The following is a 26373-nucleotide window of genomic DNA, read 5'->3' as shown; positions in this document are numbered from 1 at the left end:
CTTCTTTGGATTGAAACAAAGGAGCATTTTTAAAATATATATATATTTTATTGATTTTAGAGAGGAAGGGAGAGGAAGAGAGAGATAGAAACATCTATGATGAGAGAGAATCATTGATTGGCTGCCTCCTGCACACCCCCCACTGGGGATCGAGCCCGAAATCCAGGCATGTGCCTTTGGCCGGAATTGAACCTGGGACCCTTCAGTCTGGAGGCTGACACTCTATCCATTAAGCAAAACCAGATAGGGCAAAGGAGCATTTTTTTTTCCTCCTCAAGGCAACCTAAATTTATCTTGCTTAGCAGAAAAGAGATGAATTTGCTCTAATTTAAAGAACCAGGATTATTTCAACTCATATTTTTCTCCAATGTTTGAGGTTGAGGTTCCTCTCAACTCAAGTTCCACTTACTGATCATGTCCATCAAAGTGTTGGTGAGGATGTGGAGATATTGGAACTTTCATATAATACTGATGGGAATGTAACTGGGTGAGCCCATTGTGGAAAACTGTTTGGCAGTTCCTCAAGAAGTTAAATCTAGCCCTTGACATTTTTCTCAGTGGTTAGAGCATCAGGCCTCAGATCAAAGGGTCTCAGGTTCAATTCCCCATCAAGGGCACATACCTGGGTTACAGGTTTTGATCCATGTCCCTGGCTGGGGCATGTGTGGGAGGCAACCAATTCATGTATTGCTCTCAATCGATGTCTCTCTCTCTCTCTCTCTCTTTCTCTTCCCCCCTCCCTTCCACTCTCTCTAAAAACCAGTGGAAAAAATATCCTCAGGTGAGGGTTAAAAAAAAGAAGAAGAAGTTAAATATAGAATTACATATAATCTGGTAATTCCACTCCTGGATATATTTCCAAAATAATTGAAAACAGATGTTTAAACAAAAACTTGTACACAAATGTAAATAGCAGACAAAAGATAGGAACAACTCAAATATCCACCAACAGATGAATGGATAAACAAAATGTGATACATCCATGCGATTAATATTATTCAGTCATGAAATGAAGTACTAGTACATGCTACAACATGGATGAAACTTGAGAACATTATGCTAAGTGAAAGAAACCAGGCATAAAAGCCCAAATATTATGTGATTCTATTTATATGAAATATCTAGAAAAGGCAAATCTGGATATTGAGGTAAGTCAGTCTCTGTAGCCCAATAGACAGACAGCAGAGTAATGGTTGCCAGGGGACAGGGGAAGGAGGGAATAGGAAATGGCTGCTTAATGGGTACAAGGTTTTTCTTGGGGTGATGAAACAGTTCTGAAACTAGAGGGTGGTGATGGTTGCACAACATTGTAAAAAGTACTTAATACCATTGAATTGTATGCCTTAAAAGGTTAAAATGGTAAATTGGATGTTATACAGAGTGGGGGAAAGGTAGGTTTATGTTGTTCATATGGAAAATAATACAATAATTAATTCCACTTGTATTATAACACAAAAGTAAACCCTGTCTCACATACTCATCACTGTAAATCTACTTTTGCCCCCTCCTGTATGTATTTTACCACAATAAAAAGAAGTAATACCTTATGCTTTGACCCAGAAATTTCAATTTTAGGAATTTACCCAGATAAAATAATGGGATGGATGCAAAGATATAGCCAATATTTTATTATATAACCAATCAGATGCTCACTGATTGGTTATATAATAAAATGCTTTTAAAAATATATATTTTTATTTATTTTTAGAGAGAGAAGGGAAAGGAAGAGAGAGAGAAACATCAATGTAAGAGTGAAACATCCATCGGCTGCTTCCTGCACGTTCTCTACCACGGATTGAGCCCACAATCCGGGCATGTGCCCTGACCGGGAATCGAACTGGTAACCTTTCTATGCACAGGACAAAGCCCAGCCAACTTGAACCGCACTAACCAGGGCACTGATTGGTTATTTAGAATGGTAAAAAAACAACTGGAACAGTCCAGAAGTAGGGAGTTGGCTTAGTAAATTATGATAGCTCCATATTAAGGAATAATATACAGTTATCAAAAGTCATATTAGAGAATAGTTATGGACACGGGGAAATGTTTGGATAATATATATGTCAAAAAAAGGCACAGATCACAGAGCAGATATAATGATCATCTTTTTAACAAGAAAATAATCTACTGTAAAAGAACCAGAAGGATATACATTAAAAGGTTAACAATGGTTATCTTTGTATGTTGAAGTTATAGGTGAATTTTGATGGTGTTCCCTTAATTTTATGTGTATGTTCTAAATTTTCTGCTTTGAAAAATTTAATAATAAAAAATTATTATTTTTTTATTATGTAAATGCCTTTATTTGAACTAATACATTGCTATTGGATTACATCATTTTTCAGAGTTAGAGTAACATAATCTTGGAAACTATAGCAAACAGCTTGACAAAGCAAGAGTACATAAGTCCTACATATATATTTTTATGTTTTAGTGACCACATCTCCTTGTCTTAGGTATAAAATTAGAAAATCTATTGTACACTTAGCATACCTGGCCTCCTGCATCCTACCTAAGTTCTGAGCATACTCTCTCCACGAAAGTGTCCTATTCAACAGCATTTTAAATCTAAAGAGAGAATTTGATAACACAGGTTTTAAAACAAATAAGCCGAAATTGAACCAAGTGTTTTAAGACAAAATATATGTCAACTGTTTACAGCTTGGGTATGAGGGGGAAGATGCAAATTTAAAGTACAGAAAATGAATTATTTTTGTAACTTGAAAAAATAAACAATGAGTGTTATTTATAGCAAGAAAACTATCCCAGGATCATTATAAAAATCTAGAAAAATTATTTTTAAAGTAGAAAATAGAAATAATCTAGTATCCCACTACTTTATGAAAAAATACCATAATTGTTTGACATGTTTTCTTTTACATGAATTAGTGCTTACTCTTACACTCAGTTTGTATGTGTTCATAATATATGTGAATTAATAAATCCACATAAATATAGAGTATATTAATTACTTCAGTTGTTATATATCAATCACTATAAATGAATCTTTACTGTGAAAGGGCTACATGACCATTGTAATAATTTAAATTGTTACAGAAATACTTTATAAAGTCTACTGTTCCCCCAATCCTTCCCCAATCCCACTTTAAACTAACTACTAATATTCATAATATTCCAGAAAATTTTGGTCATAACATACATCACACACACACACACATACTATATATATGTATATATATTTAGTTTTACCTAAATTGGATCATACTATTTATACTGTTCTGAAATGTAGGTTATTTCATAATTTTGGAATATTTGCATGTTGTTATATATAATATATCTTATTCTTTTAAAAAATGTTTTTATTAATTTTAGAGAGAGGAAGGGAGCGGAGGAGAGAGGGAGAGAGAGAAACATCAATTGGTTGCCTCCCTTATGTACCAGGGATTGAACCCACAACCTGGGCACGTGCCTTGACTAGGAATCGAACCAGTGATCTTTCTGTACATGGGACATTGCTCAACCAACTGAATCACACCGGCCAGGGCTATCTTATTTTTTAAAATAGTATTAGAGTTTTATATAGTATGAATTTACCATACTATATTTAACCAGTCTCTTAATGATGGACATTAAGTTACTTCCAAGATTGTAATTTGTGGCTAGTAGAACAGTGGTAAGGGAGCCCCTCTGTTTGTATATCTATGCATGCTTGCCATAGTATTTCTTAGATGTGTATGATATTTTAAAGGAAGAAATGATAAAGCTTGATGACAAGTTGGTCAGAAGCTTGGTTTGTATCAGTTCAACGAGGAGTTGAAATTGGCATCAATTCATATAAAGCTCTGAATTATAAACCAGAATGCCACTTCATTAAATTATAGTAAGAGGTATATCTTTTTGGAAACAGAAATCCATTGTCCAGAACTCCCCTTTTCTTGGTTACAAATTCTCCAACAACCAGAAAGTTGATTCAAGAACAGGGCATCTTACCTAATAATAGAGAAACATGTAAATTGACCGTACCTCCGCTACACCCACAGCCAATCAGAGTGAGTATGCAAATTAACCCAACAAAGATGGTGGTTAATTTGCATACATACCTGGGTCCCGGGAACCTCCTAGGCACCCAGGTCACTCCCAGCCGGCCATCGGGGGTGGGGGGGGGTGGAGTGGGAGGGGCTGAGCCTGCGATTGGAGGGGTGGGGGGGTGCCCGCTTCCCAAGCCTAAAGCCTGGGGCAGAGGCTTTAGGCTTGGGAAGGGGGCGAGCCTGCGATCAGAGGGAAGGGGAAAAAATCAATGGAAACATATCCTCAGGTGAGGATAAAAAGAAAAATAAAGAAATGTCATATCCTATGAAAGACACATCTTGAAAATGCCTAAAGAAAGTTGTCATTTTTTCATGGTGAAGTACTGGAGTCCGTGTTGATGAAAATACCTTGGTGGCTGCGGCGACTGGCAGTGGCTGCAGCAGCAGGGTGATGGGGCTGGTGCCTTCCCCTGATCAGCCCAGTGGCCTCCTGCAAAGGGAGGCCAGACTGTGGCTTAGGTCTGCTTCCAACAGGGAGCGGGCCTAAGCCATCAGTAGGACATCCCCTGAGGGCTCCCAGTATGTGAGAGGGGGCAGGCTGGGCTGAGGGACCCCTCCCCAGTGCATGAATTTCGTGCACCGGGCCCCTAGTTTTAAAATAAGAAGATTTAGCTTGTTGGGAGGTTCTAATAGGGGAGCACAGCTACTAGTATACCCTTGACTGAAGACTGGTTCTCTCCTCTAGGGGGAAGGTTGTCCTCTTTGACTGAGTGCGCAGCTTCGTAAAATAAGGAGGTTAAATGCACTAAAGGTATTTTTTTTCAAGCTATGAAGGATTGAGTCATCTTTCTTCACTGAACTATCTACTTGTCACACAGATTGCAAGGCTCACGCCCTTTGGTTCTAGTGCTGGAGTTATGTTGACATATTCTTACTTACCTGTTCTACTCTTTAAAGCAACTCTATAATGAACTTGCCCTTGCTATTCACAGTATTTCCATCATTTTGGTTGCATCTCATTTGGGGCCAGCCTACTGTCCACTATTTGTTTCTTTAGATGAAATTCTATGTAGTGTTCATACCAGACTACTCCTTTCCTTTCTTAGTTCTTTCAGCTCCCAAAGGGGCTGAGGGAGGATGAGGAGAACACTCCTTCCTTTCCTCCCTTTTAATAGGTCCTTCCACTCATTCATTTCATTTCAAATGGAGAAATCCGTTAACTGGAACCATCAGACTTCCACCCTTTAAGTGGTGGCTTGGAGGAGGAAAAGAGGGCCATTTTCAGCTTTCAGGGGCTCTTGGCTCAGATTTCCACAGGAATAGTAGAGGAAGGGGGTGGCTATTTCAGTCATGAGTGATTATGTTCTGCAAGGCTAAACCTATAAATATTAAATGCCAATTTTTGTGGTGGTAAATGCCACCAAATTGGCTTGCCTTTAAAACTACACATAACCCTGGCAAATATAATTTCAGCTCTTTTCTCACACTGCGGTATCCTTTTACTTACGCCATACTTTGACGGAAAAAGAATGGAACAAGCTTCATTTTGATTCATGAATGTTGTTTTTATTCTAAATACCCCATGTGAGGGGAATGCAAATGGACACAAGATATATGCAAATTCACTTGCATACCCAAAGAAGGCAAATGAGGCTTATATAGTTCTTAGGTTCCTTGATCAGGCTCCCTGGGTGAAAAGGCTAAGGAAAGAGGTGTCTGCAACTGAATTACAGAGAACGTCATGTTTGAGAAGGGAGAGGAGAGATGTTGGCTGCCATACAGCTCCCAGCATTCCAGAACCTGCATATAAAAGTGAGTGCAGCTGCCAAGGCAAGAGAAGGAGCTCAATGAAAGAACGGCCTTCACTGGCATGAGGGCGCCCAGGGCACAGAATGCACAGAGCAGGATAAAGTGGAATCTCCAACTTTTCTGCTTTAGGGTTTGACCCCAAATCCCTGCCTATAAGTCTTTAAACCACTGACTATCTCTTCTTGCCTCCTCTCTTCTCTTTCAGCCCAGGCCAGGACTAGGGTACAGTGAGTGAGACACAAAACTTAAGGAGAGCCAAAACACTCAGTAATCAAGATAATGTCTTAATGTAATATTTTTTTAATTAAAAATGAGTGCAAAATAATCTATGATGAAAAGTCAAAATTTCAAATAAAGACAGAATTCTGACCTGCACTTTTCCCTGCCTTAGTCACTTCACCCTAAACCTGACCCTGATTCCAATGAAACTTTATTTGCAAAGCAGGTGACTGGTTATGGTTTTTTTGCTTGCTGTTTTTAAACCACTGTTTTAAAATGTTGTTTTTCTTGATCACTGAGGGATTTTGTTTTGTTTTGTTTGGGGCACCTATTAAATTTGGTGCCCAATGGGGAGTGTGTTACTCATCTTACCCTAGTTCTGGCTCTGTTTGATTCTCTCCTTTTTTCCTTTTTTTTTTTATAACCTTATGATGATTCTGTTTGTGAACAAGCTCTTTCCTGAATTTGACTTATTATAGCGAGACCTGGGAACATGCAGGCTTTTGCAGAGAGCTTTCCTCATTCCACCTTCATTCTTTGACTTCTTTCTCTGACATCAGTTCCCTGGCAGAGCACTCTTAATTTTCCTTTCCTGTCCTTTTGTTGCTTTTCTTTTCTTTTTCTGAGCAGTGCCTCACATCTCCGACATTTCTTGATCCCAGCTAGCCAAGATCTGTCATCTGTGATCTCCAAGAGCCCCTCAATTCCTGTACTGACTTGAGACAACTAGGAAAAAAGAGAAGTTTGCTCCACTTGTGACGGAGGTTCTTATGTTTGAATCATGTCCATCACTCACAGGGCCGGGCGAGATGGCTCGCTTAGAAAAATGTGTACACACCATGACAGAGACATGCCAAAATATCTCTGAGTTACTTATGCCTGTGCTGTGTTTATAGAAGAGGATTTGTGAATGGTCTTTACTTTGGGTTGCCTTAACTTTTCTGTTCTATCCTAGGTTTGCATTACAGTAACATCAGAAGTATTTTTAAGTAATATATATTCAACTATACACAATGAGAGGGAGGGTGGAAAGGAGAGAAAGAGAATTTAAATTTTGAAGGTAAAGCTGAACCATTCCCCAAAATGAGGATGTATTCCGGAGCATGAGAAGGGAGATGTGAATGTGGTGTTTCCTTACAAAGCTATGTCTATAGGACTGTACTTTATGAAAAGTTTTAAGGATATTTAGAATAATTTGTCTGTGATTAGCTTTTTCCTTATGTGTTGATTTCAGCGCCCCTCCCCTGCCCCCATCAATGCTATTGCACTGGATAGTAATGAATGACTGTTGCTCTTGTGTTTTGTAATAGTGTTTTTCACTTGTTTTCTCATCCCTAATATTGGGATAATACTAATACGGACCTCATAGGGTAACTAGGAGGATTAAAGGAAGTAGTGCATATAACGTGCCTGGTGTTTAGTAGGTATTCAGTAAATAATAGCTATGACTATAATAGGTCTGAGGTTGCACATGTGAATGAAAAAGGAGCCACATACTAAACCTGACAAGCTCACAGGAGGCCTGCATGATGGGCCTTACAAACTCAGAGACGGAAAGTAACCTCATAGGTTGGTATGAACATAAAAATGGTGGGTAGGCATGTCCTAGGCATGCAACTTCCTTAACAAAGGTCAATCTTTACTTAAATGAGCCTGTTTATTGCCTTTTTGCATCTAAGATAACATATTTTTGAAATGTCAGAGAAATCTCCTTTTCCAAACCCTTCAGGGCATAGCCATTGCACCAGAGTACAGACCACAGAACCCCCCATTGTTATCTTGTTTTCCACATACCATCTCTATATGCTGTAAATGTTAATTATTAACTATCCTGTACCCATCAATGTGAAGGAAGTATGTGTCTCCTGTTTTGCTTTTTATCCAATCCCAGAGATTCCCTCCCCTTTTACTTTCTCCTGCCTCCTTAATCTACCACCAATGGATTTCATGTAACACTCTTACATCTTGTCCTTTTATTTTAATGTACAAAATAAGCTGCAAAACTGCCTTCTTTGAAGCATTTTCTCAATCTTTTAAGATTTTGCTTCCTGGAAATTGTCATCAAATTGGCTCAAATAAACTCATAAAAGTTATCTACAGGTTTAGACATCAATACATGGCTGCATGGTAAGTCTACAGTTTGAGGAGTTGCTACTAAAAATATTGACTTCTGACTATAATGCTAAGATCTAGTCAGGCTTTCTTCTAACAGCATGTTATGAGTTTGTTTGTTTTTCATAACAATATGTTTAGTAAATTCATAGATATGAACAATTACTAATTTCTAAGGACCACAAAGAAAATGTGATACACTTAGAGCAAAATGTTATGAAGTAGACTTACAGCTTGGGTCCCTTTTTAATTTCTACTAATAGTTATCAACTACATTTTAATTCCTTGTTCTATTCCCAGGTGTTAATGGGAGATTATCTTCCTTCCATTCTTAAGCTTGCTTTGCATGTTTAAAAATATCAGTTTTGGCACTAGTGCTAAAAGTTTTAGCAATTTGGTAAAAAGACCCTAAAACCTAGCTGGTTTGGCTCAGTGGATAGAGTGTAGGCCTGCGGACTGAAGGGTCCCAGGTTCAATTCCAGTCAAGGGCACATACCTGTGTTTTGGGCTCAGTCCCCAGTGAGGGGGAGTGTGGGAGGCAGCTGGTCGGTGATTCTCATCATTGATGTTCTATCTCTCCCTCTCCCTTCCTCTCTGAAATCAATAAAAAATATATTTAAAAATAAAGACCCTAAGAGCAGTTTCCTCCTATTTTCTCTTATCTGGTTGGGGCTCAGTCCTCATTCTATTATATTTATTAAGGGGAAAAGTCCCATCAATCTTCCAAATATTTAATTTCTCTTCTCTTAGCAAAAACTTACAGGGAAAGATAAAAGGGTATTTTACACGTTCCTTTTTCTAATTAGGGATTTCCTTGATAGTTGGCTTTACATAATTAAGCTGAGAAAACCCCCAGCATCTATTATCACTCCTTTCTAATCATTGCTTAATACCATTAAAATTGGTTTCTCTAGAGCAGATGTTGACAAACTATGGCCTACAGTCCTGCTGCCTGTTTTGTAAAGAAAGTTTTATTGACTTATTGTGCATGGCTGCTTTCCTGCTACAACAGCAGAGTTGGATTGAGACCATATGGTCCAAAAGCCTAAAATATTGACTGTCTGGCCCTTTAAGAAAATTTTTTATGGACCTACTGCTCTAGAGCATCTGTAGCTTTTGGCTTTGTGGTCAGTTGTCTGTTGCTGAATAATGAATTACCCTACAATCTAGCAGGTGAAAACAACAGATATTTATTGTTTCACAGTTTCTGTGGGTCAAGAATTAGGGAGTGGTTTAACTGGGTCGTTCAGCCTTAGGGTTTCCCATGAGTTTGAAGCCAAGATGTTGGCCAGGACTCCAGTTATCTGAAGGCTTAACGGGAGTTGAAGCATCCTTCTAAGATGATTCATTCACATGGCTCTTAGTAGAAGGCCTTAGTTCCTTGCTAGCTCTTGACAGGAGGTCTCAGTTCCTTGCCACATGGACCTTGCCATAGGACTACCTGAGTGTCCTCACAACATAGCAATTGCCTTCCCCCAGCAAGAGATCTGAGAGAGACCAAGGAGAAGGCTATAACATCTTTTACGATCTGGTCTCAGAAGTCATACATCTTTATTTACGCCATACTCTATTTGTTAGAAGGAAGTTACTAAATTCAGTACACACTCAAAGAGAGGAGAATTCAAAGCTTCACATTGAAAGGGAAGGTATATCAAAGAATTTATGGACATATTTTAAAACCACCAAGCTTGATTGCAAACCTTTTTTAAGGTGTTTTTTAAAGGCCTAAAATGAGTTGACAAACTTTTTCAGTAAAGAGCCAGTTAGTAAATATTTTTGCCTCTGTGGGCCAAATGGTCTCTGTTACAACTATTCAACTGTGTATCAGGAAAGTAGCCATAGACAATAGGTAAATAAATGGGCATGGCTGTGATGGGTAAAATTTTATTTACAAAAATAGGCAGGGAGTTGTATTTGGCTCATGGGCTGTAGTTTGCTGACTCCTAGACCAGAAGATTATTTTTCAAGAACACAAATAAAGAAGTCAACTCTCACAGAAGACATAATTTAAAGCCAGAGATCTGCACCTTTGGCCCTTTCCAACCAGGTCATAAGCTCCTCCAGGATAAGAACCATGGCTTATGCTTTTTATTCTTCTTCAGCACTTAATAAGATTCTGGGCATATAGTTGCTATTTAATTAGTAAGTGTTTATTATTTAATGGATTCATAGTATTCCATTGTATGACTATAATACTTAACCAGTTGTTTCTGGTCTTTGTGAGTACAAATAAGCTGCAAAAAATATGCTTCTTATATATATTTGTATACACATGTGAATATATTTTAGGAAAGACTCCTAGGAATATAATTGCTCAGTCAAAGATCATATATACTCTTAATCTGACAAAAAGAGTTTAAAATTAAAGATAATGTTTAACTTACTTCATATGTACAATATTTCAAGACAAAGAAAAAGCTATATAGAATGACTTTATCTATAGACTTGTGATCTTCATAGAACCCTGTATGCTCTTTCTATGTAAATAGTACAATTGAATGCTAGTGACTAATGTATGTATTGTCAACGTGGGGTCTATAGGCTACAGAGCAGGCAGAAATGAAACGTGTCTCCCATTATCATGCTTTCAGAAACTTCTTGAGATGCCTCAGAGAATGTTTAGATTTCCCAAAACATACAGAAATCAACACTAGCACTGCCCGTGCCACATCAAAAATTTATATCTTGGAAGTCCTTGTTAAGACACAAATATATTCAGGCAGCAGTATATTCCTGAATATCCCACTATCGTGTCAGTGCGTCCTATGGAAAGTCCCAAGGGATTAGCCTTACCTCAGTGCATCAAGAAAGAGGTGACATTTTAAAGAGTTATTTTCTACTAAAAGAATCATTATTGTGGAAAAGGGGAGGAATGGACCAAAATGTGTTAAGTACTTACTAAGTAGCAGATTCTTTACTCATGTTTCCTGTTAAAGTAGATATTATTATCTCTCTTTCACAGACGAGGAAGCATGTTCAGAGGGTTTGTTGACTTTCTGGTCAAAAAGCTAGTAAGTAGTGGTCAGAATTGATTTGCATTGAGGTCTTTCTAACTCCAAAGCTGGTTCTGCTATATTGCGCTGCCTCCCAGTGTACTCAGAATGCACTGATATCATCATGATAGAGACACAGAAGACTTCAGGGCGCCGATTCCCCTTGTCTGGCCTTATGACATTTCAGGGAAACTGCAGCCATTGCTCTGTTTTGCTCTGTCCAAGAAGAAGCAGGAGCCGTCCACCTGAAAGCAGACTTTCTAGAAGGTAAAGGGAAGCCAGCAGAAGAGATAGATGGGATAATAAGAAGGAATGACCTTGACCTAGAGTTGAGAGAAATTATTAAATTCAGTCATATTCTCTGGTCATTATGCTATTTAGAAGAAATAAAAAGGGGAAAAGAAAGAGAAGGCAAATAAAGAGGAAAAGGGTGGTGGTTAGGGGGAATATCTGAGAAGAATGAAACTATTTGCTATTAATGGTTCCAATGAGGCAAAATCAAAACTGAAACTCCTTTGCTGTTCTGTTCCTCTTTTATGATTTTACTTTAGGGGGGGAAATCGATTTCAGTGTATTTCAGCTTCTCTACCTAAAAAATATTAGAAACAACCTTTGATTCTAGTAACTACTTTTCTCCCTGGCTTAGGAGATTGTCCATGGATTGTATTTCTTTTAAATATATTATATGATATGTACAGACATATAATATAATATAATGAAAAAGCTAGAGGAAATTTCATTAATTTGGACTCTATTAATTCAGAATTTATAATAAAAATCAGCTATTGGTCATGCTGAAATTTATTGGTAATACGCTCATGTGCTGCTGAACAACAGAGATACATTCTGAGAACTGTGCAAACATCATCGGATGTGCTTACACAAACCTAGATGGCATAGCCTACTACATACCTAGACTATGTGGTATAGCCTATTGCTCCTAGGCTACATCCTGTACAGTATGTTACTGTACTGAATACTGCAGGCAATTGTAAAGGGTACAATAAAAATATGGTATAAAAATTAAAAAATGATACATCTGTATAGGACACTTACCATAAATGAAGCTTGCAGAACTGGAAGTTGCTCTGGGTGAGTCAGTGAGTGAGTAGTGAGGGAATGTGATGGCCTAGGACATTACTGTACATCAAGCATGTCAAACTCACGGGCCACATGCGGCCCACAACCAATATTTTTGCGGTCCAGCCAATATGTAAGAAACATTTAAAAAAAGTTCATAACTTAATTTTTACAATATCCTGTTATACATAATTATTAATAACGAACTACAACATTTACTAATGACTGATTACTATAATCGTGTTGCATTCATTTCCCTTATATGCCTTACATGCAGGTGCACCATTTCTCTCCACTAATACTAGCAGCGAATATTTTAGCAGCTGATTGCCATGTCATTAATCTTGGACTGACTTGTTTGGTGTGCACAATAGGAAATATTTCACTTTCGAAGAACAAGAAAAATAGGTTTATTTGCATTACGCTTATTAATTTGTGCAGTTATTCAGTGTCTGGTAAGTTAATGTTCAAGAAAAATATTAATTTTTATTAAAATGTTTTATTATTTTATGTTAACGATTACTCATTTATTTCAGCCCTTTGTATTCAGTATGTCTCTATCGAAATAAACCTAGGTTTCTAAGAAAATTGAAGCTTTTGTTTTTGTGTGGCCCACATAAACTTAAACCTTGTTTATTTGGCCTGTGTTAGCCTTTGAGTTTGACATGCTTGCTGTGCATGATTGTAGACTTTATAAATACTGCACACTTAAGCTACAGCACATTTATAAAAAATGTTTTCTTTCTTCAGTAGTAAATAATATTAGCTGAAGGGATTAAGCAAAACAAACAAGCAAACAAAAAACCTGATAGAAACATTATAGTGATTACCAGAGGAAAGGGGATAGGGAGGAAGTAGAAGAGGATACAGGGGAGATAAATGGTGATGGAAAGAGACTTGACTTGGGGTACTGAACGCACAATACAATATACAGATGTATTATAGAATTGTACACCTGAAACCTATATAATTTTATTAACCAATGTCACCCCGATAAATTCAATAAAAATTATTAAGCTAAAAAGCATAAATAATCTTAGCTTACTGTAACTTTACAAACTTTTAACTTTTTAAAAAGTTATTTTAGAGAGAGAGAGAGGAAACATTGATGTGAGAGAGAAACATTGATCAGTTGGCTGCCTTCTGTACATGCCTTGACCAGGGATTGAAACCCAAACCCAAAACCTGGGTATGTGCCCTGACCAGGAATTAAACCTGCCACTTTTTGGCCTATGAAAGGACACTCCAAACCAACTGAGCCACACCAGCCAGGGCAACTTTTAACTTTTAAAAAACCTTTCTAGCCTTGGGCATTGTTATTACGTGGTTAGTGTCAGTCCTGCCCACTGAAGGGTCTCGGGTTTGATTCCCAGTGAAGGGCATGTTATGTGGGTTACAGGTTTGATCTCCAGCCCGAGCCACGTTTTGGAGGCAACCTGGAAAAAAATATCCTGGAGTGAGGATTAACAAAACAAGCAAACAAAAATAAATAATAATAGTAAAAAACTTTTCTACTCTTTGGTATTAATACTTAGCTTAAAACACAAACATACCCTAGCTGGTTTGGCTCAGTGGATAGAACATCGGCCAGCGGACTGAAGGGTCTCAGGTTCAATTCTGGTCGAGGGCATTACCTCTGTTGCAGGCTTGATCCCTGTCATGTCCATATTTCTCTCTCTCTCCTCCTCCCTCCCTTCCACTCTCTCTAAAAATCAATGGGAAAATATCCCCAGGTGAGGATTAACACAGCAAAACAAACAAAACACAAAACACCTTGTACACCTTATCAAGTATTATGCATTGTAGGTTGTGCTAAGATCTTATGTGGCTTCATCACTAGGCAATAGAAAATTTTCAGCTTCCTTATAATCTTACGCTACCACTGTCTTATATGCTGTCCATCATTGACTAAAACGTCGTTAGGCAGTGTGTGCCATATATATATATATATTTAAAAAGACAATGAAGTCATTGAAAAAACAAATGGTGATATTCAACTCATTTAAGAGAATTAGTTACCTATAAGTAATTTAAAATCATTTGATGTTTACTGCTTTAGTCTGAATTCAGAACAAAAAAAATAGTTGACATTATTCAGCAGTGAAATTCTTGTTTGCATGACATTAAATAGCAATTGAATTAATCCCTAAGGGAATACTATACAGCCTTAGATCAGTTTTTAGGGAAAGTTGAAAGTAAGAGGTTAAAAAATGATTTTTGTAAGGAAGGGTTATGCCAAAAGGAAGTAGGGAATTACAGTCTAGAAAGTATTATTGGAATTCACACGAAAGAGGTTTTTTGGTGACATCCAGAGGTCAGTTTTGGTAGTGTGGTATGAAGGGAAGCAAAATTTCAGGTTTTGTAAAGAAATGGTGGCTTCTAGAGAACAATCATTCCAAATGTGTGGCAGGGAAATGAAGGAGAAATGGTTGAGGGTCGACCTATGAACCAGGAGGTCACGGTTCAATTCCCGGTCAGGGCACATGCTTGGGTTGCGGGTTTGATCCCCAGTAGGGTGCATGCAGGAGGCAGCCAATCAACGATTCTCTCTCATTATTGATGTTTCTATCTCTCCCTCTCCCTTCCTCTCTGAAACCAATAAAAAATATTTTTTTAAAGAAAAGAATGAGAAGGAATAGGATTAAGAGGCTGGGCAGAAAAGGAAAAAAATTAATAAATTAGACTTTGCAAAATAAAAATATTCTGTTCTTTGACAGACACTTCAAGAAAATGAGAAAACAAGGCACACACAGGGAAGAAACATTTACAAGACATATACATATCTGATAAAGTATTGGTAACTCAAATATGTAAGAGACTCTTAAGAAATCAAGAAGATATATAAAAGAAGATATACAGATGGCAAGTAAGTACTGGAAAAGATGTTTCATGATTGGTCATTAAGAAAATGCAAATTAAAATGACAATGAGATATCACTGCACACTTAGTAGAATGGCTCAAATGAAAAACAATAACAACTGATATTGTCAAATGCTGGTAATGATGGAGAACAACTGGAAATTGTATTCATTGCTGGTGGGAATGCAAAATGGCCCAGTCACTTAGGGGAACACTTGGCAATTCCTATGAAATTAAACATGCAATTACTTTGACCGAACAATCCAATTCTTATTTAAGAGAAATGAAGACTTACCCCGACAAAAAACCTCTATGGAAGTTTTGTAGCAGCTTTGCCCACATTTTTTAAAGGTTAGAAATGTGCCAAATGCCTCTCAACTGGTGAAACAAATTATGGCATACCTATATAATGGAATACTGCTCCTCATACAAAGGAACAAACTACTGATACATGCAACACCATAAATGACTCAAGAGCATTATGCTCTGTGAAGGAAGCCAGGTTCAAAAGACAACATACTATATGATTCCATTTATATGACATTTGGAAATGGGAAAACTATAGGGACAGAAATCCAATCAGCACTTGCTGGATGGCTGAGGGAAAGGAAGGTACAAAGAGGTATGAAGACTTTTTTTTTTGTAATAGAAATACTATGTATCTTGGTTTTTGCAATGGTTAAAACTTTTGCAATGACAAACTGTATAAGTTTGTCAAAATTCATAGAACTTTACATCTTAAAAGAGTGAATTTTACTGTATGTAAATTATACCTCAATCAACTTTTTAAAAATTCTGAAAGGGTTGGGTAGAGAATATTTCCTTGGCAAAAGTAGGAATATTTGATCACTCATGTTTTTTGTTGCTTTAAAGAATTTGTTTCCTCTACTTAGGAGCCGCTTTCCTCCCCCGCCTCCCCTTCCCTGCTTCCTTATTCTCCTTTGGGTTTAGTAAAGCATTACTTTCCCCAGAAAACTTTACCTGACCCCATAAACTTGGAATGTGCTCTTGCTATGTGCTCTTAATGACACTCTTATTTAGTCCGTATGGAGGGTTATATCATACTCGATTGCAACTGCTTATTGAATTGTCTTTTTCTCTCTTTATTCTGTAAGCTCCACAAGGGCAGGAATAGCATCCATCTTAGCTAACTATTGCAAAGATATTTGCATTTAGCACAGAGCCAGGAATAATATTTGTTGCACTTGATCTTAGCCAAAAGGCCGAGAAGCGATAGAATAATATTTGTTGAATGAAGGGGAGAAAGCAAAAGGTTTGGAATGGCTCAATGAAAAATTGAATATTAAATTGATAAGGAATGAAAAATATGTAAGTTATTTCCACAACTACATCTCTAATCCTGACCTCTAACCCATGTTTCACCACCAATTCTGATTTTCTCTCATAGCTTCACATGGATGTACCACTGTTACTTTAGCCTTAATATTACTAAGCAGAAGTACATTTTCTTCCTCCTCAATTTTATTCAAATTGAATTCTTTTCCCAATTATTCTATTTCTGTCAAGTGGTATCTCCAGACTTAGAGTTTTCCAAAGGAGAATCCTTAGAATTACATTTAACTTTTCCTTCTATTTGCTCTCTCATCTAATTTGATATAAAAATTTGTAAATCCTTCTTTTAAAATGTTTCTTTTTGCTTTTCCATTCCTACTGATGTTCTTATAGAGCCAAATTTGGCCAGAGAGGCAGGCACTAAATAAGGAAACACATTCTAATATGTAATTAATTATGACTTGTGATAAGTACATGAAAGAAATAAGCAGAGTGCTGGTACAGAAATTTATGGGATGGAGAGGACTTAATCTACATAGGATGGCAAGAGAAAACTTCTTTGAGGATATTCTATTTACTAGTAAGCAGAGAAGAGTGAGAGAGAGAGAGAGAGAGAGAGAGCTAGCAGCAATAAGAAGAATAGAAGACCATACCAATAGAAGGAAAAGTATGTGGCTAGGATTTGAGGAGGGAAAGAAATTGGTGTCCAGTCATAGCCTGTTCCAGGAACTGAAAGATGGTTGTAGCTGGAGGGCAGTGAGCAATGGGGAAGAGTGACAAGAGAGGAGGTTGGTGAAGCAGGCAGGGACCAGGCCGTGCTAAGGGTTAGACCCTACGGCAAAGGGTTTAGATATTGTTTTGCCTAAGGTGAAGCTGCTGAAGGCTTTTAATCTAGGGCTGTGGCCGGCAAACTGCGGCTCGTGAGCCACATGTGACTCTTTGGCCCCTTGAGTGTGGCTCTTCCACAAAATACCACGGCCTGGGCGAGTCTATTTTGAAGAAGTGGCGTTAGAAGAAGCTTAAGTTTTAAAAAATTTGGCTCTCAAAAGAAATTTCACTCGTTGTACTGTTGATATTTGGCTCTGTTGACTAATGAGTTTGCCGACCACTGCTCTAGGGAATAACATTAAGTGAGGTTTAAACTAAAATACTAGATAATAACAATAAGCAAGATAGGAGGGGGTGATTGGAAGTGAAGCCTTCTAAGGCCCTTGATTATTCAGGATGAAAATAAGATAACATACTTTAGACTTTCTCGTGAACATGTTAAAAAGGTACAGATAATTATCAAGACCATAGAAACATAGCCAATAAAATTAAAGAGGAATAAATAAAGCCAGATCAATCCAATAAAAGGCATGCAAGGGGGAGTATATGGAGGTGGGGGTGGGGAGAGAATCAGAAAAAAATAGCATTATAAATAAAAAACGTATATAGAGGGAGAGCCCTAGCCGGATTGGCTCATTGTATAGACCCTCGACCTGCAGACTGAAGGGCCCCGGGTTCAATTCCGGTCAAGGGCAGGTACCTCGGTTGCAGGCTCCTCCCTGGCCCGGGGCCCTGGTCAGGGCGTGTGCAGGAGGCAACCAATTGATGTGTTTCTTTCACATTGTTGTTTCTCTCTGTCTTTCCCTCTCTCTTCCACTCTCTCTAAAAATCAATGGAAAAATATCCTCGGATGAGGATTAAAAACACACACACAAAAAAACACACAGAATTGTAGAAATAGGTCCAAATATGTTAGTCATTTTAACATATAAATAGATTAAACTTGTCAGTTAAAATCAGATTAGATAATAAGAAAAAATCTGGCTATCTACTGTTTATCATAAACATAGTTAGAACATAAAAGCATAAAAAGGTTGAAAGGAAATGAATGGAAAATAAATGATGGCCAGAAATAGCCCCCCAAATGCAAGTGTAGTAATATTAGTGCCAGACAAAATAGACCTTAAGGTAAAAAGTATTGTTAGGAATAAAGTTTTTTTAAAAAAAGATTTTTAATTGATTTTGAAAGAGAGAGAGAGATACATTGATGTGAGAGCAAAACATCAATCAGCTGCCTCCTGCATGTCCCCCTGGGGATGGATCCTGCAACCCAACATGGACATGTACCCTGACCGGAAATCAAACTGGCAACCTTTTGGTGCACAGGACAGCACCCAACCAACTGAGCCACACTAGCCACGGCAGGAATAAAAAATTTAACAAATAATAAATAACTTACCAAGGAAATATAGCAATTCTGAATCTGTATGTCACTTACATTACATCTTCAATAGATATAAAGCAAAATGCCATTGACAGAATTGCAATAAGTTAACAAATCTTTTATTACAGAGGGAGATTTTTTTTTTTTTACCACATTTCCCACAGAAACAGAAAAGGCTGACAAATATTAATAAGGATATAGAAGATATGAACAACACAGTTAACAAGCTTGATTTCATGGATATAGCCGGAATTCTTCACCTAAATGAGAGCACATGTTCTCAAATACACACGGAAAACTTATAAAATTTTATTGAAAAGCCAGTCTCAATAAATAAAAGAATTGATATCATACAGACCACATTCTTTTTTTTACCATAATATAAAAAAAGCACAAGAAAAAAACAAAAAGGCCCACACTCTATAATAGAGTGGCTTTTAGTTTATGCCTTAAGCAATTAGGTGGATGGTAGTAGTGCCATTTACTGAGGTGGGAAAGTCTAAAGGAGAAAATGAATGTTAATCTGGGTGGATATGGGGTCAGAGGAAAGGGGAACCAATTTAGAGATGTCTGGCCACCCAACACACAGTAAGACAGATGTATCTCAACTGATTCACCAACCATAGATTTAATGGCCTTGCTGTGACCACACTTCTTTTCTTTTATTGCACTTTTTATTTTTATTTAATTTATTGGGATTACATCAGTTAATAAAATTATATAGGGTTAAGGTATACAATTCTATAATACATCATCAGTATGTTGTATTGTGTGTTTACTACCCTAAGTCATGTCTCTTTCCATCACCATCTATCACCCCTTTACTCTCTACTGACTCCCCCACCCCCATTTCTCTCTCACACTTCTTTGCAAAGAACCTTCTTTCTGCCCTAACTGGTTTGGCTTAGTGGTTAGAACGTCAGCTATGGCGGGGTCTCTCTTTTCCGCGTCCAGCACGGAAAGAGAGATGATCTGGTTCTTCGAGTAGAGGGACTGGGGATTGAGAAATAAAAGAAAAAGACAAGACACAGAGATAGAAGGAAAAAGCTGGGACCGGGTGGACCGCTGCCCTCTTCTGATGGAGAGACAGTGACTCCGAGCTCATACAGCGTGTTTATTTTACACAGCGAGAAAAACAGGAAGTTTTACTAAAAGTCAAGACAAAGGAGATTATTCGCATCCTAGGGTGGGCCCGGGGCCATATTCCCCGGCACCTGGGCAGAAATGAAGGTCAGGCTGACAACACTTCTGCCTTTTGGCAGAATGTGTTTCCAGGGCGTGGCTTTCCCTACTGCCCTGGATTCAGCTGACAATTTAGAGAAATGCCCATGGGTCTTCCCAGGTGCTCTCTACAGTCAGCTAGTGTAGTAATATTACACTACTGAAGAACTGCGGATTCAAACCCAGTCAAGATTTGATTTTGTCTCATTTCTCTCCTATCAATGTTTCTCTCTCTGTCTCTCCCTCTCCCTTCCACTCTCTCTAAAAAGATCAATGGAGAAAATATCCTCGGGTGAAGATTAACAACAACAACAAAAAACCCTCTTTCTATTTTGGGATTTTTATAAATTTGTTTGAAAATCACCTGTTTAAATTAATATTGCCTATTAATTGGTTATGCTGCCACCTGGTGGTATATGTTAAGATAGCAGGATATGTGTTTTGTTTATTACAGGAATTCCTGTACACTTTTTTAAATTAAAGAAGCAAGGATTATAAAACCATTGGTGTCATTGTTCAGAATATTGCCCTTCTTATCTTTACATTATGCATTCTTTTTTTAAAAAATATATTTCATTGATTTTTTACAGAGAGGAAGGGAGAGGGAGAGAGAGCTAGAAACATCGATGAGAGAGAAACATCAATCAGCCGCCTCCCGCACGCCCCCCACTGGGAATGTGCCCGCAACCAAGGTACATGCCCCTGACCAGAATCGAACCCGGGACCTCTCAGTCCTCAGGCCGACGCTCTATCCACTGAGCCAAACCGGCCAGGGCACATTATGCATTCTTATTCATATCTCAAAATATCAGTATTGCCTTAATATTGAACTGTTATTTTTAGACAAGATTAGATCCCCCCAAATGCAAAAAGCTTAATGCACAAAAATTATACAAATAGCTAATATTTGTTCAATGCTTACTCTGTGCTAGGCACCAGTGTAAGTTCTTTCAAAAGCATCTCATTTCATATTCACAACAATCCTATGAATACTATTATGCCTGACTTGAGGAATTTGAGGCATAGAAAGATAAGTAATTTACTCAAAACTTCACAGCTAGTAAACAACAGAACTGAGATTTGCGTATAGGAAACACTAGAGGCCTGATGCACAAATTCGTGCACGAGTGGGGTTCCTCGGCCTGGCTGTCTCGCCCAGTCCCCATTGGGCCGGCGGCCAACCTCCCACGGCCCCTCCCCCTGCCGGCAGTTTTGAGAACCGTGGCTTGGTAATATAGCTTGATATCTGGTATTGTGATCCCTCCAACTTTGTTCTTTCTCAAAGTTGCTGTGGCTATTCAGGGTCTTTTTGTGGTTCTATATTAATTTTTGCAATATTTTTTCTAATACTGTGAAATACTTTGTCTTTTTTGACATAGACATTTTTGAAGAATAAGTCCTCCACAACCCCATTTGTAAAGAAAAAATAGAGCATTTTTGTTTTCTGTTTGTTTTCTCATGATTATATTGAGTTTATATACCTTTATATCCCCCCCCCCCCTTCCATTGATTTTTAGAGAGAGTGGAGGGAAAGGGAAGAGATAGAGAGAAAGAAACATCAATGTGAGAGAAACACATCTATTGGTTGCCTCCCACACTCACCCCGACCGACCGGGCCAGGATGGAGCCTGCAACTGAGGTATGTGCCCTTGACCAGAATTGAACCTGGGATCCTTCAGTCCAAGGGGCGATGCTCTAACCACTGAGCAACCAGTTAGGGCAGGTTTATACACCTTTAGCAGGAAAACTACATAGACAATGTTGTAACCTTCTCAGACTATTACATCTGCAGGCACATGATGTCCATCTGTTCCTCATAGGTGATATCAATTTTGATCACCTGGTCAAGGTGGTGCTTGATTTCTCCACTGTATAATTACATTTTTTCTTTCTTGCAATTAATTCAAAGTATGTGGGGGAGATACTTTAAGGTCATAAAAATATCCTATTCTTCACCAAAAATTTCCCTTCAAAGGAATTTAGTATCTATTGATGATTCTTGTTTGATGCAATCTTTACCATGAAGCTTTCAAAATGATGGTTTTCCAAATAGTGCTTTGTCCACATATACAATTATCCCTCACAGGGCCACATTATGACTTTCATGAGCCCTATGCTTTTTCACTTTGTGGTCCCCTTTCTCCATAAAATTTTATGATGGTTGGTAGAAAGATGAATATGATCTAAGCTAGATTTATTATTATTATAATATTTTTCTTCTTATTTCTTTTTAAAAAGAACTAAAAATGAAAACACTTTCATGGGCCTTTAAAAGTATCATGCGTTTTAGATGATGTGTCTAAATGGCTAAGTTGGCTCTGGGCCTCAGCATTCTGCTCTAAGCAAGAGACCTCCTTTCTCTCCATTTCTCTCTCTCCCCCCACCCCACCCCTCTCTGTAGTCTATCTATTAGTTACATGGACTCATCGATTGCTATTTTTCCCAATGGTTTATAATTCACTGATTTCATCTACTTTGGTGCTCTAATTGTCCCAGATTTGGCTAATGGGGAGCCTCTTCAAGCTAGCCCCCATGTCCTTGCCAAGCGATCCCATCATCTTTTAGCATGTGTTTTCTGGCATAACAAGATGTTCCAGGCTCCAACTGTACCTACCTGCCCCAGTTCGGGAATCAGCCATTTCTCGAAGGAGCCCAGGTTCTTTTCATATTAGAAACGAATATCTGGGCATTAGGCTATTAGGTTGTATTTGCTTCTTGGACATCTAAGCAGCCAGGACTAAGAAATATAGGCTTATACATACAGATATATACTAGTATATACACAGGCACATATATAAACATGTATATAAACATACATATTCATATTTTAGAAATCATGAATTCACAATAGTTGCTCTAATTCCAGTCCATCTTTACAAAATACTTTCTGGCTTTCCCCATTCCATACTTACATTTCCCTTCTTCCACAATGAGAACCTTGGCTTCCAATAATAGCAATACATTTACCCATTTTATAATCTTAGATTACTTCTATTGCTGTATTTCTTTATACTACATTGCATATATATGTTTTTTTAAAAAATCTATTTTATTGATTTTTTTACAGAGAGGAAGGGAGAGGGATAGAGAGTTAGAAACATCGATGAGAGAGAGAAACATGGATCAGCTACCTCCTTCACACCCCCTACTGGGGATGTGCCCGCAACCAAGGTACATGCCCTTGACTGGAATCGAACCTGGGACCCTTCTGTCCGGAGGCTGACGCTCTATCCACTGAGCCAAACCAGTTAGGGCTGCATAAATATGTTTACAGGTATGTTTCCTCTACCAGCCTGTTGCTTCTTGAGGGTAAAACCATGTGCTCAGTAAATATTTACTTAGCTGACCTGGTAGTAATAGAGAAATAACACAGGTGGCTGTACAGGGATATCAGCCTGGTGGGAAATGTTAAAAGAACTGGTGGTACCTAAATTATTGTGATTCTCTGGGGAAAGCATTCCTTAAGTCTCTTCCAACCTGTGAAAGTTCTAATGGGAGAAAGTCTGGGTACTTGCTGAACCTAGAATTCTTTCTATGAAATGTGTTTATCATATAAACAACATTATAACAACAATGAAAGGAATTTAAGCAAGAAAACATTGCCCACAATGCCACTATCAAAAGTCATCAACTGTTTTCAGTTTTCTCTCTTTCTGGTGTTAATATCCTTAAACTGTTGGATTGCTTATATAAAGTGCTTTACTGTTTCCTGTATTTTTATTTTACACACCTGCTCTCTTGGTTTTGGGCTTTAAATCCCTTGTGGAAATAAATCACTCATACATTTTTTATATTATCTTCACTACTTAAATTAAGCTCAAAGCAAGTATTCAGATACTTGACTGGTATTATTGAAGCCACCAAAGTATTTTTAGGGCCCATTGTATCTCAGACACTGAATTAGGCTCTCAGTATACAAAACTGAGTAAAATGTGGTCTCTGCCTTTATGAAAAGTTGTAATCTAGCAGAAGCATAGTAAAGTACCATGTATTTGGTATGTGAGCTATTTATAAAGAATGATGTGAGGCCCGGCTGGCATGGCTCAGTGGTTGAGCATCGACCTATAAACCAGGAGGTCATGGTTCGATTCCTGGTCCAGGGTACATGCCTGGGTTGTTGGCTCGATTCCCAGTAGGAGGCAACCAATCAATGGTTCTCTCTCATCATTGATGTTTCTATATCCCTCTCCTCTCTGAAATCAATAAAAATATATTTAATGAAATAAAATAATAAGCTCTTGGGTAGAAAATGTGGGTGCTTAAGAGAAGGTTATGGTAGTGCATGTCAGAGATGATAGTGACTTATCTAAATGATAATAGCAGATGGTAGCAGTGGAGATAGGGAGAAGGGAGGATTTGCAATATATTTTGCAGGTAGAATTGACAAGACTTGGATGAGATGTGGGTGGTAAGGGAAGTAGTAGATTCAAGGTCTTGTAGGATTTTGGTTTAAGCAACTAGTTACAGGGCAGTGCAGTTTACCAAAATGGTGAAGAACAGTTTGGAGATGGAATTGGAAATTAAGGTTATATTTTGAGAATGTTAATTTGAGATAACTGTTAGACTTCCAAGTGGAGATGTCATCTAGGCAATAGGATATGTGATTCTGGAGTTCAGAGAGGTGGTAGGTGTAGTAGATATGTGGGATTCATCAGCTCTTAGATATATTTAAACCCATGAGATTATCTCGGGAGTGAGGATAGATGGAAGAAAGAAGGGGTCTCTGTACTGATGCTGGGGAATACCAACAATTTGAGATTGATCACAGGAGGATGAGCCAGAAGAGGAGGCTTTAAAAGAATGACCAGTGAGATAGGATAAAGATCAATAGTGTGATGTATAGCAGAAACCAAAAGAAGAAAATATTTCAAGAAAAGGAGCGATAAAGTATTTTGAATACTTCTGAGAGATGTAGGAAGATGAAGACAGGGATAAATATTGAATTTGGTAACAATAGAAGTCATGGTGACCTTGACTAGAGTAGTTTAAATGAAATGGTGTGGATAAAAACCCAGTGAGAGTGGGTTGAGAGAATAGCAGATAAGAAAGTGGAGACAGGTACCATAGACAACTGATTCAGGAAGTTTTGCTAAGAATGTAGGACAATAGGTGATATGGGGTCAAAGAAGTTTTTTTAATGGATGATATGAAGGCACATTTCTCTACTGATAGGTATGAGTCAATAGACAGGGAGAAATTAAATGATGTAGCAGAAGAAAAAGATAATTGAGTGAGTCCTTCAAAAGGAAAGAAAGAAAGGGATCTGGAACGCAATTGGAAGTGTTGGCTTTTGATAGGAGCAGGAACAGTACTTCCAGTGTAACAGAGGGAAGGCAGAGTGTGAGTACAGGCATGGGATGGTGGGTATATTTGGTGGGGGGCAGAAGGAGGAATACCATAGAGTCTAGATAGTCTTGCCTAAGATACCCTTTCAATTCTACTGTGGCTTAACGAACTACACCCAGACTAAGTGGCTTAAAATGACAATTTATTATTTCTCACCATTCTGTGGATTGCCTGGTTCTTCTGCCTCACATGGTATTGGCTAAGGTGCTGAGAATGGAGGACTGTCCAAAATGGCCTCACTCTAACAGATGGTGCTGCCTGCTAGCTGGAAGCTCAGCTGGGCTGTCAGCCAGGGGCCTTGCCTTTCCTCCCTTTGGGCCTTTCCACACAGATGCTCAGGCTTCCTCACAACATGGTGGTCTCAAGGGAGAGGACTTCGTACTTATTGGACAGCTGAGATGTTTGGAGGGGACTGAGTGTTAGGGTAGTTTCAGCTTTTGGATCACATTTTATAATGTGTCCATATAGTCTCTAGCTGGGAAACCATGCCCATATTTTGTCTTGCTAATTAAAACTGTATGATGCCCTGTCTGTGTGGCTCAGTTGGTTGAGTGTCAGACGTACCACACACCAAAAGGTCGCCAGTTTGATTCCTGGTCAGGTTACATCCCCAGGTTGTGAGTTCAGTCCTGGACCGTACAGGAGGCAACCAATCAATGTATCTCTCTCACATCAAGGTTTCTCTCTCTTTCTCTCCCCCTCTCTCTAAAATCAATAAAAACATATTTTTAAAAAACATAAAAAATAAAACGTTCTGCTTCTTATAGATTTTGGTTAAAAACTGTATGATAATTCTTTTAAAAATATATTTTACTGATTTCAGAGAGGAAGGGAGAGAAAGTGTGTGTGTGTGTGTGAGAGAGAGACAGACGAGAGAGAGAGAGAGATTGAAACATCAATGATGAGAGAGAATCATCAATTGGCTATCTCCTGCATGCCCTTCACTGGTGATGGAGCCCACAACTCTGGTATGTGCCCTGACCGTGAATCAAACTTCAACCTCCTGGTTCATAGGTTGACACTCAACCACTGAGCCACACCAGCCAGGCAAGAATTTTGAGCAATAACAACAACAGCTGTGATTTTTTTTCTTAGACCTAGAAAATGAGCAAAGCTTCATTTCTCCTTTCATGACTATAATTTCTTTTTTCAGGGAGAAAACTACCACCTCTCACCAAGAATCCTCTTATTTTTTGGGCACATGGCATATTTATCCTGGGTGCAAAATTTGTAAGTACC

The 26373-nt window shown here is 38.2% G+C and overlaps 1 protein-coding gene across 1 annotated transcript in view; it reads left to right on the top strand.

Moving 5' to 3' along the window:
- The window catches only part of NRG2 (neuregulin 2), a gene marked incomplete at its 5' end in the record, with an annotated part of 227170 nt that overhangs the window by 4692 nt on the left and 196105 nt on the right, over positions 1-26373 (top strand). Inside the window, 2 exons of the mRNA XM_079773216.1 lie at positions 14920-15068; positions 26288-26364. The remainder of the gene's footprint in view (positions 1-14919; positions 15069-26287; positions 26365-26373) is intronic.

This window comes from Cnephaeus nilssonii, assembly GCF_951640355.1.
Source record: "Cnephaeus nilssonii genome assembly, chromosome: 5".
Taxonomy (NCBI): Eukaryota; Metazoa; Chordata; class Mammalia; order Chiroptera; family Vespertilionidae; genus Cnephaeus; species Cnephaeus nilssonii.
This window is presented reverse-complemented; position numbering and strand designations above follow the sequence as displayed.